This window comes from Chiloscyllium plagiosum, unplaced genomic scaffold, assembly GCF_037043375.1.
Source record: "Chiloscyllium plagiosum isolate Xiang-an unplaced genomic scaffold, Cpla_swu_hap1 HiC_scaffold_18, whole genome shotgun sequence".
Lineage (NCBI taxonomy): Eukaryota > Metazoa > Chordata > Chondrichthyes > Orectolobiformes > Hemiscylliidae > Chiloscyllium > Chiloscyllium plagiosum.
In genome coordinates this window covers 25,235,270-25,253,762 of record NW_028270156.1, presented here as the reverse complement: position 1 = coordinate 25,253,762, position 18,493 = coordinate 25,235,270, and the positions used below count along the sequence as shown (strand labels likewise).

The 18,493-nt window shown below is 40.0% G+C and overlaps 1 protein-coding gene and 1 long non-coding RNA gene across 3 annotated transcripts in view; one reads left to right on the top strand and one right to left on the bottom strand.

The window, feature by feature from the left end:
* LOC148146865 (uncharacterized) overlaps positions 1-18,493 on the bottom strand; it is a 31,639-nt gene that overhangs the window by 5,850 nt on the left and 7,296 nt on the right. The window contains exon 2 of the long non-coding RNA XR_015760124.1: positions 674-794. This is a non-coding gene — a long non-coding RNA (uncharacterized LOC148146865). The remainder of the gene's footprint in view (positions 1-673; positions 795-18,493) is intronic.
* The window catches only part of prrg4 (proline rich Gla (G-carboxyglutamic acid) 4 (transmembrane)), a 41,547-nt gene continuing 39,959 nt past the window's right edge, over positions 16,906-18,493 (top strand). Inside the window, exon 1 of one of the 2 annotated variants that reach the window (XM_087996351.1) lies at positions 16,906-17,180. The gene's annotated coding sequence lies outside the window, so the exon portion shown is untranslated. The remainder of the gene's footprint in view (positions 17,181-18,493) is intronic. The other variant, XM_087996350.1, reaches the window with a different exon arrangement.

The following is an 18,493-nucleotide window of genomic DNA, read 5'->3' as shown; positions in this document are numbered from 1 at the left end:
CTGACGGGATAGCTCGTAAAAAGTTGGTTTTCTTGCAGAAGTTAGGGTGAGGGGAGAGGGTAAGGAATAAATGATAGGTGGAGAGAGAGCTGAATGAGAGAGAAGAACAATTGGACAGACAAAGAAGTGGATAACAATCAGACTAGGAGAATGAATAGCTAATAACGGGAACTATTTCTGGCTAACAATGGGTTGTGTGTAATAGCAGACCATGTGATAACAAGGCCTGGTGTGTGAGAGTTGGAGTAAAGACATAGGAGAAGGTGTCTGAAGCCCTAAAGTTGGTGAACTCAATATTGACTCCAGAAAGCTACAGAAACCCCGAGCGAAAAACAGAGTGCCCAATGGGTGGGATTATAAATGTTTATCAATGTAAAATATTAAATAGACAATTAAAAAATACCTGAGCTGAAAATGTGTTGCTGGAAAAGCGCAGCAGGTCAGGCAGCATCCAAGGAACAGGAGAATCGGCGTTTCGGGCATAAGCGAAGGGCTTATGTCCGAAACGTCGATTCTCCTGTTCCTTGGATGCTGCTTGACCTGCTGCGCTTTTCCAGCAACACATTTTCAGCTCTGATCTCCAGCATCTGCAGCCCTCACTTTCTCTCGACTAATTAAAAAATACCCCCCAAATTTTGACAATATCACACCAAGAGCCATTTCATTTACTAACTTTGCTTATCTTCTGTTATCATCACCAAATTGAGTGCAGTCCTCCAGTGCAACTTCCATTTCTGTGTAGCTGACGACAAGCGCATCATGCCTTGAAAGTCTTTCAAATACTCAGCTGCCATCTAGTGGAAAAATAAGGCAAATTGTTTCAAATACTATTGGTTCTGTTATAGCAAGTGTTTCTTCAGTGCAAGTTTAATTTAACGCGATTGAAGAATATAGACCATTATTTGCAAAACGCAAACTTTTCTCATCTGTATTGACTATAACATGATTCCAGTCTCATTCGTTTAAATGGCGCATCTATTGCGCAATTTTCTTATAATGTGAGATTGCACAAGAATTGAACTGTCGCATAATATCAGAGCCGGTTGTAGTCAAAGTTAACAATTAACAAGAAAAATGTCTTTGCTTTTACATAGAATTTGCAGCACAGCAGTAAACCAATCTGGCCTACCTGTTCTGGTCCACCTCTATTTAAATGACCAAGCAGTGAGCTGGAGTTGCCAGGTTACTGCTTTGACTTTCACGTTAGGAATTGTGACTATCTTATTTTTGTTCCAGCATGTGGGAGAAGAGGAACTTATATGTTAATGAGATGAGGTGATGTAATAATGAGGATGTAAATGCATGTAAATAGATCTCTCACTACTCATGAGTGGGAATCTTACTTCATTATTTAACAAATTCCGAAAGAACTGCGAATGCTCTAAATCAGAAACAAAAACAGAAGTTGCTGGAAAAACTCAGCATTTCTAGCAGCATCTGTGAAAAGAAATCTCAGTTAATGTTTCAGATCCAGTGACCCTTCCTCAGAATTCTCCTCAGTTCTGAGGAAAGGTCACCGGACATCTTCACAGATGCTGCCAGACTTGCTGAGCTTTTCCAACAACTTCTGTTTTTGTTTCAGGTCCGGTGACCTTTCCTCAGAACTGAGGAGGATTCTGAGGAAGGGTTGAGAAATGGGACCTTTTGCTCTTGATATTCGAAAAGCTCATCGATGGCTATATCATGCAATTAGTCCAATTTTCTCACTAATGTCCACACATGTGAAAATTCTGCCCATTGTTTTATAGTATTATAGCATGTCATGTAGAACATATTGCAAGTACTGGTAATGGAAACACAAACATCCAATTAATGGTAGTTATCCTTCAAACATGGATACAATGCTTTTGAGGCTGGTACTGAAAAACACACCCATGCAATGAACCTATTGGGTAATGCAAGTATATCCCCTTGATAGCTCACTCGAACTGAAATAAAACTAGTCTTTATATATCTGCTGTGCAGCATCTTTATGGAGTTTATTTTATTTTAATATCTATACATGGAATGTGAGTATCATTTGCATTTGTTGTCTATCTCATTTGTTTTGAGAATGTATTGGTACACGCATATTGCTGTTGAGAAGGAGTTCTAGTGTTTTTTATACATAGAACATAGAACATAGAAGAATACAGCGCAGTACAGGCCCTTCGGCCCTCGATGTTGTGCCGATCCAAGCCCACCTAACCTACACTAGCCCACTATCCTCCATATGCCTATCCAATGTCCGCTTAAATGCCCATAATGAGGGAGAGTCCACCACTGCTACTGGCAGGGCATTCCATGAACTCACGACTCACTGAGTAAAGACATCTATGATGAAGGAACGATATATTTCCAGATTGGATGTGGTTGATTGAGAACTTGCAGATGATAAACATTTTTTGAATATGTTTCATTACATCTCTCTCTAAATGTCAAACAGGACAAACTAGTGAATAGGAGACAGAAGAACACGTAGAACTGAGCCTCTTGGGTTTTGTGGAATGCATTGCCGAGACTCATGAGCTGTAAGTGGCCCAAAGAGCACAGTTTTTCAAGTATAATTGGACATGCTGAGTAACTAACGCATCGTGATGGTTTTTAATATATTAAGATTGTGCCAAAATATGTCTTAATCAGGATAACAAAATCAGAGATGGAAATATAATTTCTAAAGGAAACTACAGTTTACCAGTCATATGAATTTCATTAAAGAAAGAACAGAAAAAGTGAAGGATACACAAGGGCAAGGAAGTGGATGTGACAGTTATAATTCAAATTAATATTATTACTGGACAATTAGAGTGAAATCTGGTTTGTTGGATCATATTTTGTTTTCATTGTTTTCATTGTTTTCACTGGAGCATAGGAGGTTGAGCAACAACCTGATAGAAGTTTATAAAATAATGAAAAGTACAGATAGAGTTGATGGTAGTTTTTTTTCCCTAAGATGGGGAATTTCAAGACTTGAGTGCACAATTTTAAGGTGAGAGGAGGGAGATTTAAAAAAGACATGAGGCATTTTTTTTTACACAGCAGGTGGTTTACATGTGGAATGAACTTCCTGAGGAAATAGTGGATGTGGGTATAATTCCAATGTTTAAAAGACGTTTAGATGGATACATGAATAGGAAAGGTTTGGAGAGATCTGCCCAGGAGCAGGCAGGTGGGACTAGTCCAGTTTGGGATTATGTTCAGCATGGACTGGGTGCATTTTCATTTGAATCCTCCGTAAATTGATCTGATACAAACCCTGAATTCCCATGAAAATGTAAAAAAGTAACTCCATGCATTTTAAACATTTCAAAATTGGAGGGTTTTTTCCCAAAAGAAGTAAGGAAATTAGGAGGTGATCTGATGAATCTTGATAATCTTCGAAATTTTGAAGGATATTACTGAGGAACATAGTGACAGATTGGTTTTCATCCAGCAACAACTATAAATAGAACCAGAGTTATTTATGCTATAGACCAAGTCTGTGCCCCTCAGAGCAATCCAGTCAGTCCATTGTGCCATGCTATTCCTGTACGTTTATTTCTTTCAAATGCTCATCCAATCGCATTTTCAAATCAGTGATCATATCTGCTTCCGTTACTTTCAAATTCTAGGGCATTGCCACTCACTGTAGCAAAACAAAATAATCTTCTTGACACCATCTTGCAGCTCTTCCCCAAAACCTTAAATGTGTATTCCTTCTCGGCCTTAAAACACCAGCTAATGGGCATGTTGGGGAACATCTCAGAGACACCCGCATCAATCAACCAAATCGCCCAGTGGCTCAACATTTCAACTCCCCCTCCCACTCTGCCGAGGATATGGAGGTGCTGGGCCTCCTCCACCGCCGCTCCCTCACCACCAGACGCCTGGAGGAAGAACGCCTCATCTTCCGCCTCGGAACACTTCTACCCCAGGGCATCAATGTGGATTTCAACAGTTTCCTCATTTCCCCTTCCCCCACCTCATCCTAGTTTCTAACCTCCAGCAACTCGACTTGTCCGGACTTGTCCGACCTGCCCAGCTCCTTTTCCACCTATCCACTCCACCCTCTCTTCCCTGACCTATCACCTTCATCTCCTTCCCCACTGACCTATTGTACTCTATGCTACTCTCTCCCCACCCCCACCCTCCTCTAGCTTATCTCTCCATGCTTCAGGCTCTCTGCCTTTATTCCTGATGAAGGGCTTTTGCCCGAAACGTCGATTTTGCCTATCCTCGGATGCTGCCTGAATTGCTGTGCTCTTCCAGCACCACTAATCCAGAATCCATGTTGCTTTCTATGTCTACCTTGTCCAAGTCTGTCATAATTTCGTATACCTCTGCTGAATAACCTCTCAATCTGCTTTTCTCCAACTTCATTTTCTCCAAACCAATATTGTAGCTATCCATAATTCCTCATACTTGGAAATATTCTAGGAAATCTCCTCTGCTTCTCCTTCAGGACCCTCACATTCTTCATGAATTGCAGCGACCAGAACTGGATGTAAGATTCTAGCTGTGACCTAAACAAAGCATTATGAAGTTTCAGCATTACTTTCCTACTTTTGTATTCACTACCTGAAGCCCAGTACTCCATGGGCTTTACACACCACAATCTCAATAAATTCTGCCACCTCCATAGATCAATGTGCATCAAGCCCTTCTATTCTTGCACACTGTTTAGAACTCTGTCAATGACTCAATATAACCTTCTAATATCTTTCTTATCAAAATGTGAGAAGCTAGAGAAGCGATTGCTGGGCCTCTTGCTAAGATATTTGTATCATCGATAGTCACAGGTGAGGTGCAGAAGACTGGAGGTTGGGTAAGGTGTTGCCACTGTTTAAGAAGGGTAGTAAAGACAAGCCAGGTAACTATACACCAGTGAGCCTGAGGCCAGTGGTGGGCACATTGTTGGAGGGAATCCTGAGGGACAGGATGTACATGTATTTGGAAAGGCAAGGACTTATTAGGAGATTCAACATGGCTTTGTGCGTGGGAAATCATGTCTCACAAATTTGATTGAATTTTTTGAAGAAGTAACAAACAGGATTGATGAGGGCAGAGCGGTAGATGTGGTCTATATGGACTTCAGTAAGGTTTTCGACAAGGTTCTCCATGGGAGACTGGTTAGCAAGGTTAGATCTCACAGAATACAGGGAGAACTAGCCATTTGCATACAGAATTCGCTCAAAGGTAGAAGACAGAGGGTGGTGGTGGAGGGTTGTTTTTCAGACTGCAGGCCTGTGACCAGTGGAGAGCCACAAGGATCGGTGCTGGGTCCTCTACTTTTTGTCATTTATATAAATGATTTGGATGTGAGCATAAGAGGTACAGTTAGTAACTTTGCAGATGACATCAAAATTGGGGATGTAGTGGACAGTGAAGAAGGTTACCTCAGATTACAACAGGATCTTGATCAGATGAGCCAATGGACTGAGAAGTGGCAGATGGAGTTTAATTCAGAAAAATGCAAGGTGCTGAATTTTTGGAAGACAAATCTTAGCAGGATTTATACACTTAATGGTAAGGTCCTAGGGAGTGTTGCTGAACAAAGAGGCCTTGGAGTGCAGGTTCATAGCTCCTTGAAAGTGGAGTCGCAGGTATATAGGATAATGAAGAAGGTGTTTGGTATGCTTTCCTTTATTGGTCAGAGTATTGAGTAAAGAAATTGGGAGGTCATGTTCCGGCTGAACAGGGCATTGGTTAGGCCACTGTTGGAATATTGTGTGCAATTCTGGTCTCCTTCTTATCAGAAAGATGTTGTGAAACTTGAAAGGGTTCAGAGAAGATTTACAAGGATGTTGCCAGGGTTGGAGGATTTGAGCTATAGAGAGAGGCTGAACAGGCTGGGGCTGTTTTCCCTGGAGTGTTAGAGGCTGAGGGGTGACTTTATAGAGGTTTACAAAATTATGAGGGGCATGGATAGGATAAATAGACAAAGTCTTTTCCCTGCGGTCGGGGAGTCCAGAACTAGAGGGCATAGGTTTAGGGTGAGAGGGGAAAGATATAAAAGAGACCTAAGTGGCAACTTTTTCACACAGAGGGTGGTACATGTATGGAATGGGCTGCCAGAGGAAGTGGTGGAGGCTGGTACAATTGCAACATTTAAAAGGCATTTGGATGGGTATTTGAATAGGAAGGGTTTGGAGGGATATGGGCCAAGTACTGGCAAGTGGGGCTAAATTGGGTTGGGGTATCTGGTCGGCATGAACAGGTTGGACCGAAAGGTCTGTTTCCACGCTGTACATCTCTATGACTCTATAATTGCAATTGCACAATGCAATGACTACACTGAGAGAAAGAACAAACTTGCATTTATTGAACATCTTTCACAAACCCAGGATATCCAAAGTGGCTTACATCTAATTAAAATCTTTTGAAGTGTGATCACTATTATAGAAAATGTGGCAAATAGTTTGCACATAGCTCATTACAAAGTTATTTAGAAAAAAAAAGAAAAACACATGGGTTTCATTTCTGGAGGGATATGATCTTACCTAGATTCTTCAATAAACCTGTGACCTCAAAGGATAAGGGTAGCAAATGTATCGGAGTATGACCACCTGCAAAATTCCTCCAAGCCATGCAACTTTCTGACTTGGAAATATATTGCCATTCCTTCACTATCACTGGGTCAAAATACTGAAATCCTCTTTCTAACAGCACTGTTCATTATGTGGACTGTAGTGGTTCAAGAAGCCAGCTTATCACTACCTTCTTGAGGACAATTAGCGATGGGAAATAAATGCTGACCTAGCCAGTGTCACTCAAATCTATAATAGAAAAAACAGAACTGAAAAGTGGAGAACCTATGTAAAACTTAATTGGACCAAATTTGAAATATTGTGCATTATTTGGCCTCCATATAATAAAAATGAAATAGATGCCTGAGAGAAAGTATGAAAAAGATTAACTAACTATTCTGATGTAAGGTAGGTTGGAAAAAGAAACAAAAATGTCTTGACTCATCAATGAGCAGGCAATGTGACCTGGGACCATGTTAAGTGTCCCAAAGTAACAGCAAAGCCCCAGACAGCCATCAATCAAAAAATAGAAACATCCCTGCTATTTCTAAAGCTGTTCCTAATGGTAGAAGGCGTATATGTGGAACAACAGAAGAAGACATTTTGCCTGGCATTGAACAACCTAAGGTTAGCACAAAAAGAGCCAATGCTGTCAGGTCAGCATGCCATTGTATGTCATTAGTTCCATTGTAGATGACGCGTTGACCAGACAAACAGTGGCTGAATCTTCACCTGCTACCGACAAAGTCCTAAAAGCCATCGATACATGTTTCATAACTGAAGGGTAAGGCAAAAAGGATGGTTTCACAAATCACAGATAAGGTCATTAAGCCAAGACCTGGCACAACTGAGCAACAGTTTTTAAAATTGATTCAAGCAATGTAGGTTCCTTTTCAATCTCTTTTGCATTGAAAAGAAAAACTAGTGGTTTGTGATTTGTTTCAATCTTCATTCCTGTTCCTTCGACATAATGCAATCCATGATGTTGCTACTTTTGTAACCCCTTTGGGAAGCTACTGTTGTAATTGACTGCTATTTGGAATAACATCAGCACTGGAAATATTCCAGAGGACCATATTTAACATACTAGAAGATAAGGAATTGTGGTGTATCTTTTTTTTCTCAGTACAAGAGATCGCAAAGAAGCCTCCTCATAGGTAATGCATCAGACAGCATTTAATGAGATATGTTCAATCACTAACCATTATTATGATCCTAGCAGATGGCATTACTGGACAAGTCAAATCCCAGAATGATGCCTAGCTTTATAGAACTTTTATCTGATTTTAGTCCTGTGGTGATCATTCACTGAAACAGTGTCATATAAGGCCCAAAAGGCCCGTTTCCGTGCTGTAGGACTCTCTGACTCCAGGACTCTAAGATTGCTGAGTTTCTTTAACAACAGAGGTTTATTATACCAAAAACAAAAACAAAAAAATCCATCCAGATATAAAACATAGTTTTAAAAATATCTTAATTCAGCAAAAGAAAGTCTCATCTCATTTCTGAACACAATCTTTGCAGGCTCAAATCCAGAGAATTTACTTGTTTATATCAAAATCTTTCCTGATTAGATTAGATTCCCTACAGTGTGGAAACAGGCCATTTGGCCTAACAAGTCCACACTGACCCTCTAAAGAGTAACCCACCCAGAGCCATTTCCCTGCATTTACCCCTGACTAATACATCTAACCTACACATCCCTGAACACTATGGGCAATTCAGCATGGCCAATTCATCTAACCTGCACATCTTTGGACAGTAGGAGGAAACTGGAGCACCCGGAGGAAACCCACACAGACACGGGGAGAATGTGCAAGCTATACACAGACAGTCACCCGAGGCAGAAATTGAATCCGGGTCCATGGTGCTGTGAGGCAGCAGTGCTAACCAGTGGGTCACTGTGCCGCTCTTTTTTTCTTTTCTTTCTAAGAAGTACAATATAAATAAATACTTTTTTGTAAACAGAGGCCCATTTGCATGAATACTTACAAAATTCGAAGTCTCAACTTTCTCAACCTTAATAAACTTCAGATTTTTGATTAAATACTCCTTGTCTGGATGTTACACAAACTAAATGTTTCAACTGCGGTAAATTGTCCCTGAATTGTTCAATATACCATTCTTGGAAAGAAATTGTTATCTCCTCCAAATTACATCAGAACTTTTAGTCTCTGGGTTTCCTAAACTAAGATAAATATTTGATCATCCTGAACCAGAAACAAGCTAATGGTTTGCTTCTGTTATTGTAAACTACCAGAATAAAACAATTTTCTTTAACACTGGGGGGTACCTGATGTCTGACACGTACTGAATTAGATCACGTTTCTGGAAAGACTAGTTATTTTTTAAACTGTCAGAAAAGTAATCAACCCCTATGTATTACTTTAAGTAACTGAAACTCTAAAATTAGAATCTTGGAATTATAGAATCCCTACAGTGGGCCATTTTGGTCATCAAATCCACACCGATCCTCCAAAGGGCAACAGCTGATACTTCTCTCAAGGTACCAAGTAAAGAGGCTAAGAAACAACATTTAAAATCAATACATCCTCAGTGATATAAACTTCCTGACATTAGAGATGAAGTGCATAAAATCTGAGAAATTCAAAGCAGAAATAAAAGTTGTCCACAGATCAGATGATATTGTCAGGAAGGATGACCGGTATATATCTCTAGAACCATCCGGTTACAGCACACGAAGGTGTTTACTGCACAGAAAGAGATAATTCAATCCATTGGGTCTGCACTGGCTCTTCAAATGATTTTATCACTGTTATCTCCTGTCAATCTTCTGTTTTTTTTCCCTACAGCTTGTACATTATTTTGATCCAAATTCCATACAATGCACTCTTGTGCCTCAGTTGAACCTGCCTCTACCACCCTACCAGGCAGTCAATGCAAACACAACTACTCATGTGAATTTTATTTTTCTAACCTTGCATTTGCTTTGTTTGCAAATCACTTCTCTGTGATCACTGGCTCTTGATCCTTTATGAGTGGGAGCAGTTTTATTTAATCTACTCTATCAAAACTCCATTGTGAGGTTGAAAACCATTGCCAGATCTCCTTTTAGCCTTCCTCGTTCCAAGGCACACAGTCCCAATTTCTTCAATCTATCGTCATAACTGACGTTTCTCATCATAGAATCCCTGCAGTGTGGAAAGAGAACATTTGGCCCATTGAGTCTGCACTGACCCTTTGAAGAGAATCCAATCCTGACCCAGCCACTTCTCTATCCCTGCAACCCCACATTTAACATGGCTAATCTACCTAACCTGCACATTCCTAGTCATTATGGACAATTTAGCATGGCCAATTCATCTAACTTGCACATCTTTGGACTATGGGAGGAAATTAGAGTACCTAACGGAAATCCATGCAGACACAGGGAGAATGTGCAAACTCCATAAAGGCAGTCACCAAGTCTGGAATTGAACCCAGGGCCATGGCATTGTGAGGCAGTAGTGCTAATCGCTGAGTCATTGTGCAACCCTTCCATGCTTGGAAACTTTCTTGCAAATGGTTTCTGCACTCTCTCCAATGCTTCACATCTTTCCTATAATGTGGCACACGGAACTGTACATGATACTCTAAGTGAGAATTTGAGATATTGAGACAATACTTCCAGCAACTGAAACATCTCCTTATTATAGATGATTTGTTAATCTTTAATACAATTAAAACATTACCTAAAGTGATATTCTCCAAATATTGCATCAGGATCATTAAAAAGCCAAGCAAACTCCCAATAGGCACTTTAATGGTCAGGAATTAGTTGGTCAATTAAAGAAATGATATCAAACTGCAGAACTTGCAAAAGTCAAGAACTGCGAGAACCTTTATTGTAATCTGCATTTCTGTCAAGACCTTAGGAAATACTAGAATTGGACTTTTTCGAGTTTTAAGGGAAGTTTATATCTATTATTGATGATTACTCAAGATTAATTGAGTTAAATAATTTCCCCAGTATTGCAATAGCCAGCAATACAAAATTATTGAAGCAAAACTAATCAATTCACAATATTCCTGAAATAGTAGTATCTGATAACAGACCATCGTATGCAAATGAAACATTTTCAGAATCTGCCAAGAAATGTGGATTAATTCACATTATGAGTTAATCTCATGACTGACTGGTTTCTTCCAAGAATCCAGTGGGGACATCATATGGGACTTCACAATCCTTGACCCCTAGAACTACGAAGGCTGATACCAAAGCTGTTTGTGCCAAATCATACTGTTTTATCAAGTTTTGAAAAGATTTGTAGCTCAGGTTGAGGGTCTGGATGTAGGTTTGCTCGCTGAACTGGAAAGTTCGGTTTCAGACATTTCGACAACAAAACTAGGTAACATCATCAGTGAGCCTCTGGATGTAGCACTGGTGGTATGGCCCGCCTTTTATGGCTTGGCGAAGAAGAACAGAAAATGACATCACAACATGAAATGATGTCACCACAGGAAATTATGTAACCAACTCAAGGAAACCTAAACACATAAACACATAAATAAAAATCCAGAGGCTCACTGATAATGTTATCTAGTATGGTGATGAAACATTAGAAACTGAACCTTCCAGCTCAGCGAGTAAATCTATATCCATACTGTTTTATCTCTATGCTGAGATCAGTGTAGTAGGCTTTGTCAACATAGCTGGCTTCCCCAAAGTACAGGGTGTTATAGATTGCACCCACTTCACGTTAAGAGCATGATATCAGAATACAGCTGACTTCATGAAAAGTATTCCAATCTACAAGTCACCTGTGATTATTGGTACCACATCTTAGAGGTTCCGTGGGAGCTGCCTTACACCCTTGAGAATTTTTATGTTCCAGTTTCATTTCAATGGTTGTTTGTCTCAAAAGGATGATTATTGGGAAAAAACCTTCATGCAACCATGGCTAAAGATCCTATTATGCAAACCCCTGAATGAGGCTGAGAGTGGCTATGCCATAGAAATCTACTCGTTCTTTAACCAGGGGTAGTGTGAAACTGATGATATGCCTACGGAAGGTGAGGTCCCTACCTTGGATCAGTCTGATGGAACCTTGCAGTGCATCCCAGGCAGAATGTGCTGCATAATTTTAGCATACTATACTCCACACAACGGGACAGGTAAAGAGGGGGTGGGGGGGGTCTAATGAACTTTGAAGAGTTGGAAAAGCTGCCATAGTTTTCCAAAGAGGAAGATGAGGACATTGAGCATGAGGAACACCACCCTTCAGCATGATAATGTGGTTCAACAAACCAGATAGAATTTAATTGACTAGGAGAAAGTGAGGACTGCAGATGCTGGAGATCAGAGCTGAAAATGTGTTGCTGGAAAAGCGCAGCAGGCCAGGCAGCATCCAAGGAGCAGGAGAATCGACGTTTCGGGCATGAGCCCTTCTTCAGGAATGGCTCGTGCCTGAAACATCAATTCTCCTGTTCCTTGGATGCTGCCTGACCTGCTGCGCTTTTCCAGCAACACATTTTCAGAATTTAATTGACACCTGGTTCCAATAGATATGCGCAGGGTGAAATGGTAATTAATTACATGTAAATATTTGGTGCTCTAAAAGTGGTCCCTGTCCGTCTCCAGAAGCAAATGCAGCTTTTCTTGTGTATTTTTTCCTTCAATTTTGCTGCTGTGTGAACGTTTTCATCTGTTTGAAGGCTTTCTGGTATGTGATGGTCCCACATTGAACAAGAGAAGATGTTAGGCTACACTGGCTTTGGAAAAAGAGTTGCAATTTCTTATGCAGGATTTAAGATGGGATGGTACTAAAGGAGGTAAAAACAATGACTGCAGATGCTGGAAACCAGAGTCTGGATCAGTGGTGCTGGCAGAGCACAGCAATTCAGGCAGCATCCGACGAGCAGCAAAATCGACGTTTCGGGACTAAAGGAGGGTTACCTGTTTAGTCTGGTTCTTAAATATGTATACATTTACAAATGTCACTTGTATTTGCAGTGAAGTGTCAGTATTGCCATCTATGTGCTGTCAGAAATATTTCCTTTTGGTTCCTCTCCCAATGTGTGGGCTGTGAAGGGCAGCCCCTGATTAGTAACTCTTGACAAGTGCAAAGCTGGACTTTAAAAATGGCACTGGCTCCAGGATTCCTGGGAGGTCTGGCGGTGGCAACTTCTTCTGCTGCCAGTGAAAGGGAAATAACGCAAGCTTGGCCCCAAAAGGTGTGGTGCATAGTTCATGAGAAAAGTTGCAGAGAACAGTGTGAGAAAACTTGTTCAGAATCATGGAGAGACAACTTTCATGCACTCACCAAGATTGACACAGAAAACATTTGGTAAAATTCAGAACACTATTTCTGCAGCCATTTCTTTTAAGACCCAGGATGTAGGCCATCTACTCCTGGGAACATGTCAGTCTCCAGTTCTAATTGTTTGTCCAGCACTTTCCCTCGTGGCAGCAACTGTGTTAAGTTCCCCACCCGTTTGCCTCTAGATTCTCATTTCTTCCTGATTACTCTGTCCCAAATGTAATTTGTTGTCTTTATCATTAACAGAGAAATACTAATATCAACAGTTTAATCCAGTATAGTGTACTGAACAGTCAAAGGAAAATGTATAAAACGTAAAAAAGGCAAAGTTTGGTGGGATAAAAAGAAATTGTGTTCAAGTTAATACAACATAAAACTGTTAGTAAATAAAATGCCTCCAGGAATCAAAAAGCAATGGGATAGATAAGATGCAAAATAAATATATTTTTCTCATATTCTTGTCAAAGGATAAATTCCCGGTGGATAAATAGGGATATCAAAATAATACAGAAACTTATAAAGAAATAACATGACTAATCTGAAGCTAATAATGCAAAAGAAAGTTATTATGAATAAATAAAACATTCCAGAAAGATTAAGTATAGTAAATGTTTTTAAAGGTTTTACAAAAATTTATTGGGAATTTTTTTTAAATGTTTAGGATAAAGGATAACCACTTGAGCCTAAAAAGGGGAATCTAATAGTGGATGATGAATTTAAATGACAAAGATATTATGTAAAAACCAAAGTTTTTTTTAATATTTCCAAATCATATGTTAAAGAACTTATGTATCAACTTGGCAATATTCAAAACAGAAAAGTCAATATCCTGGAACTTCCTAACCATACTGCTGTGTACTGAGAAGATTGCAAATGTTATAACCTTTTAAAAAAAATAATCAGTTAGCCTAAAGTAGTTGTTGGGGAAAATTTCAGGGACAACAACCTGGGACACTCTTGTAAAATAAATGCCTAATACATTAAAGTCAACATGATTTTGTTAAAAGGCAAATCAGGTTTGATTAGCTTGAGTGGACTCCTTAATGAAGTAATGAAGAGTGTGGTGTAGTTGATTTTATATAGATTTTCAAAAGGCATTTAATAAAGCATAATTCTGTAATAAATCATCAACTTTTTCTCCAAATTAAAATCAATTGGATTATATGGGCAAATGAAGTGCAGATGCAGGAATGGCTACAGAAAAGACAGTGTAATGTTGGATTTGTTGACTTTTAAGCATGGAGAAGTGTACCTTCCAGACGTAGCAGTGATTTACCTGCACTTCATTCAGTTTGGTGTACTGTACTTGCTGTTAACAATGTGGGGAGATGAAAAGCAAACTAGGTCACCACTTTGCCAAACACTTTTGCTCTGTCTGTAAAACTGACCCAAGCTTCCAATTGCCTGCCACTTCAACACACCACTGTGTTCACATGCCAATATTTCTGTCTCAGATCTATTGCAGTGCTGCAGCAAATCTCAATGCAAGCTGGAGAAACAAAATGTTATCTTTGCCAAGGTACCTAACAGTCCTCAGAACTCAACATTGAATTTAACAATTGAGTATAGACACCTTCCTTCATATTTGTAACCCACCCCAACAGCCTCAGGTTCTGTTCTCCCACACAGAAATCACACTTCCCATTAGCACCCATTCTGCATTTATCTTCTCCAGTTTTTCATCAGCAATCCCTTTGCTTCTCCTTTTTATTATATCCCTTTGGGTATGATCTCCAACAATTTGACTCACTCCTTTCCCCACCAGCTGTCATCAGCATAAATACCATCATTTCCCAGTTCCTTTCAATTCTGTTGAAACATTTACTCTATTTTTTATCACCACTGATTCTACTAGACTTGCTGAATTTTTCCAGCATGCCATTTTAGTTTCAGATCTCCAGCATTCACAGTTCTTATATATATATATATATATATATATTTATATATATATATATATATATGTCGCCACATTACCAAAAGAATGTGGATGCTTTGGAGATGGTGCAGGGAAGATTTACAAGGATGTTGCCTGATATGGAAGGTGCTAGCTATGAAGAGAGGTTGAGTAGGTTGGGATTGTTTTCATTAAAAAAAAAGGAGATTGAGGGGGGACCTGACTGAGGTCTACAAAATCATGAAGGGTATAGACAGGGTGAATAGAGATAAGCTTTTTTTCCCCCTAGGGTGAAGGATTCAATAACGAGAGGTCATGCTTTCAAGATGAGAGATGAAAAGTTTAAGGGGGATACACGCGGCAAGTACTTTACACTGAGGGTGGTAGATGCCTGGAACGCATTTCCAGCAGAGATATTAGAGGCAGGCATGGTAGATTCATTTAAGATGTGTCTGGATAGATGCATGAGTAGGTGGAGACAGAGGGGTACAGTTGCTTAGGAATTGGGCGACAGATTTAGACAGTGGATTTGGATCAGCTCAGGCTTGGAGGGCCAAAGGCCCTAGTCCTGGGCTGTAAAATTTCTTTGTTCTCTCTCTATATAAAATTATTTAAAATATATTTATATTCATGATACTCCTTGACTTGACTTGAACTTGGCTTTATAAGCTATAATTTCAAAGTTTGCAGATGATGCAAGAGTTGGAAAATTAGTTAACTGGGGATAATTACAGACTTCAGGGTGTCACAGACAGTTTGGTGAAAAGGGCAAGAAATTTGGAAGATGAAATTTGTTGCAGTGACTGTAAAGTAATTCATCTTAGTAGGAAGCATGAGAACAGGAAATATAAAGTAAGAGATACGTTTTAAAGTAGGTTCAGAACAGAAACTTGCCGTGGTTTTGGGGATGTTTGCCGAACTGGGAAGTTGATTTACAGACATTTTGTCCCTTGTCTAGTTGACGTCTTCAGTGCTTTGGAGTCTCCTGTGAAGTGCTGCTGAACTGCATCTTCTAGAATTTATTTTGGTTCTGTTCCTGCTGCTTCCGGTTGCCGGTTCCAGTAGAGAAGAAGACCTCTACGGAGTCTTCACCAAGAATGATATCCCCGCAACTTCATCTGCAGATGCCTAGTGGACAAACAACATGAGGAGGACATACCACGACCCAACACACTAGCCATGCTATCTTATATAAAAAAAACTTGGAGCTAACAGCCAGACTTCTCTGACCATTCAGATTCATGACAGCCTATAAACCAACAGCCATGCTCAGACAACAACTCACCAGGACAAAAGACCCGATACCCATCATGTGCAAGTCTAATGTCATTTACAAGATTCCATGCAAAAACTGCACAAAACACTATATGGGACAAATAGACAGACAATTTGCAACCTGCATCTATGAACACCAGCTAGCCACTAAACATCACAATCACCTGCCTCCCTAGTAGCCATACACACAGATGACAAGGACCACAAATTCGACTGGGACAACACAATAATCATAGGAAAAGCTAAACAGAGGACAGCCAAAGAATTTTTAGAAGCATGGAACTCATCCACACACTCTATCAACAAACACATAGACCTTGACCCAATATATCAGCCACTACAACGTACTACCAGAACTGGCAACCAGAAGCAGCTGGAATGTAACCAAATAAATTCCAGAAGACACAGTACAGCAGCGCTTCATGGGAGGCTCCTAAACACTGAAGATGTCACCTAGACAAGAGATGAAATGTCTGCAAATGAACTTCACAGCTCAGCAAACATACCCACAACCACGGCAACTGGCACCCGAGCTACAAAGCTTTGTTAAAAATCACAACACCAGGTTATAGTCCAACAGGTTTAATTGGAAGCACACTAGCTTTCGGAGCGATGCTCCTTCATCAGGTGATTGTGGAGGGCTCGATCGTAACACAGAATTTATAGCAAAAATTTGCAGTGTGATGTAACTGAAATTATACATTGAAAAATTGATTGTTAAGCCTTTCATCTGTTATAATACAGTGATAGTTTCACTTCTTTCATGTGTAAATCACAAAACCCTTTTTTTAAAAGTTGCATTCTCGGGTTAGCTGTTAACAATGGTGATAGCTAGAGGTGGAAATAGCGTTTTAAACTTGAAGTTAATCCACCTTTTCTAAAATGTATTTTTGTCAGCAGATACTACTTTCGTCCAAACGCTATAACCTATGATGCATCGCACATGCGCAGTGCGTGGACGAGTGTTGGATACCTTATATTGGAACAAAAACAAACCAATCGGTGCTGGCTACATTATATCTCAACAGGGGACAGAGAACCAGCGCCGCTTACTGGTCAGTGGTCGAAGATGTGTCAGTCCATCAGTCTTCACCGAATGTGTTCGACGCGCTTAGTTTGAAGGCTCTACGCTTTGGTTCTGTCTCCCAAACAAACCGGAGCTACCCGATTGCAAATTATCACGGAACGATACTCTAATTAATCAGCTGCTGTCTGTCAGCTTTGAACTTCTCTCACTCCCTCTTTACCTTGGGCTTCATTGATCAGGTGAGTGTGGAGATTTGCCTGGGTGGGATGAGAGTGGGAAAGTGTGTGTCGCATTTTCCAACGCCTCATTCAAGAGAGCGAAGAGAGACAGGAACTCGGGAAATGCCCATCGCGCGTTTTCTGACCAGTTTTTATTTTGAAACGTGTTGTGTCTAGGCATTGCAAACAGTTGCTTCTGAGAGGCCCGAAAATTACTGCTATCTCCGTCAATGAGGTGCCCCTTTCCCTCCGCTACGCAATGTAGAATGGAAATGGCGTACATCCATGCTGTAGTTTTCCTGGATTCCTTAATGACTCAAATTTCGATGGAAGTGAAAGATGGTAATTTTAGAGCGTGCCGATACTCTCGAGAAATGGTAGGAATGATTTAGTGAAAAGTCTGAAAGGGAATTTGAGAATGCACTTGCAGTCTAGAAAACTGATTTCGGTTTCACTTTTATACCCTGGAATGTCGAGCCGACATTAACGCACGAAGTGACTTTTCAAATTAAGTGGACGGAGATTTTATTGCACTGGAGGGTCTATTTCTGCTTTGTTCCTCAGTAAGGTCACATTCTGATTCTGGGTTCAGACTGCATTTACACTACTCGTTCTCATAGTTGTAAGCATTATTTGCATACACAAGAATAAGCTTTCTTTTGTCCTAATCCATGATTTTATCGCCAAAGGTTTCCTGTAGGCTAGAATTTTTCCCCCATTAGCTGTACGCACCCTTCTCAACCTTACCGTTACCACAATCCGATCTGGGGGAAAAAAGGGTCCTTAACATTCAGTTCTGTTGTTTAGACCTGCAAAATTAATGTTCAGTGAAGAGCCAAGATCATTGTTTAGTTGTTAGACATTGTAGCTCTTTCCTTCAATTGTTGCAAACCTAACTACATTGAAGTCTTCAGCAAAAAAAAAGAAAGCTGCTAACTTTTTCACCTATCCACCCCCATAAATAAGGCAAAGCAATGAAGTGAGAAGGGGAATTAAGACTGAACCCGCCTTTATTACTTGTTCGCACAATACCACTTTCTCTGGATGTCATCATGGATATATTTAAATTAAAAAACACATCTTACATTTGGGGGTTTTCCCCAGCTCAGGAGGCCCAAAGAGCTTTACTGATAAATTTTTTTTGAAACCTAATTATTGTTGTAATGTTGAAAAACTCAGTGCACGGTTGGCTCTCAAACAGCCATGAAGTAAGTGTTCACCACATTAAGGATTGATTAGACCATGGAGGAAAACACACCAATATGTAATTAACATGTAGATCCATTGAAGAATTGAAACTGCAAGACAGTGCAAATTGTGTAAATAGAATGACA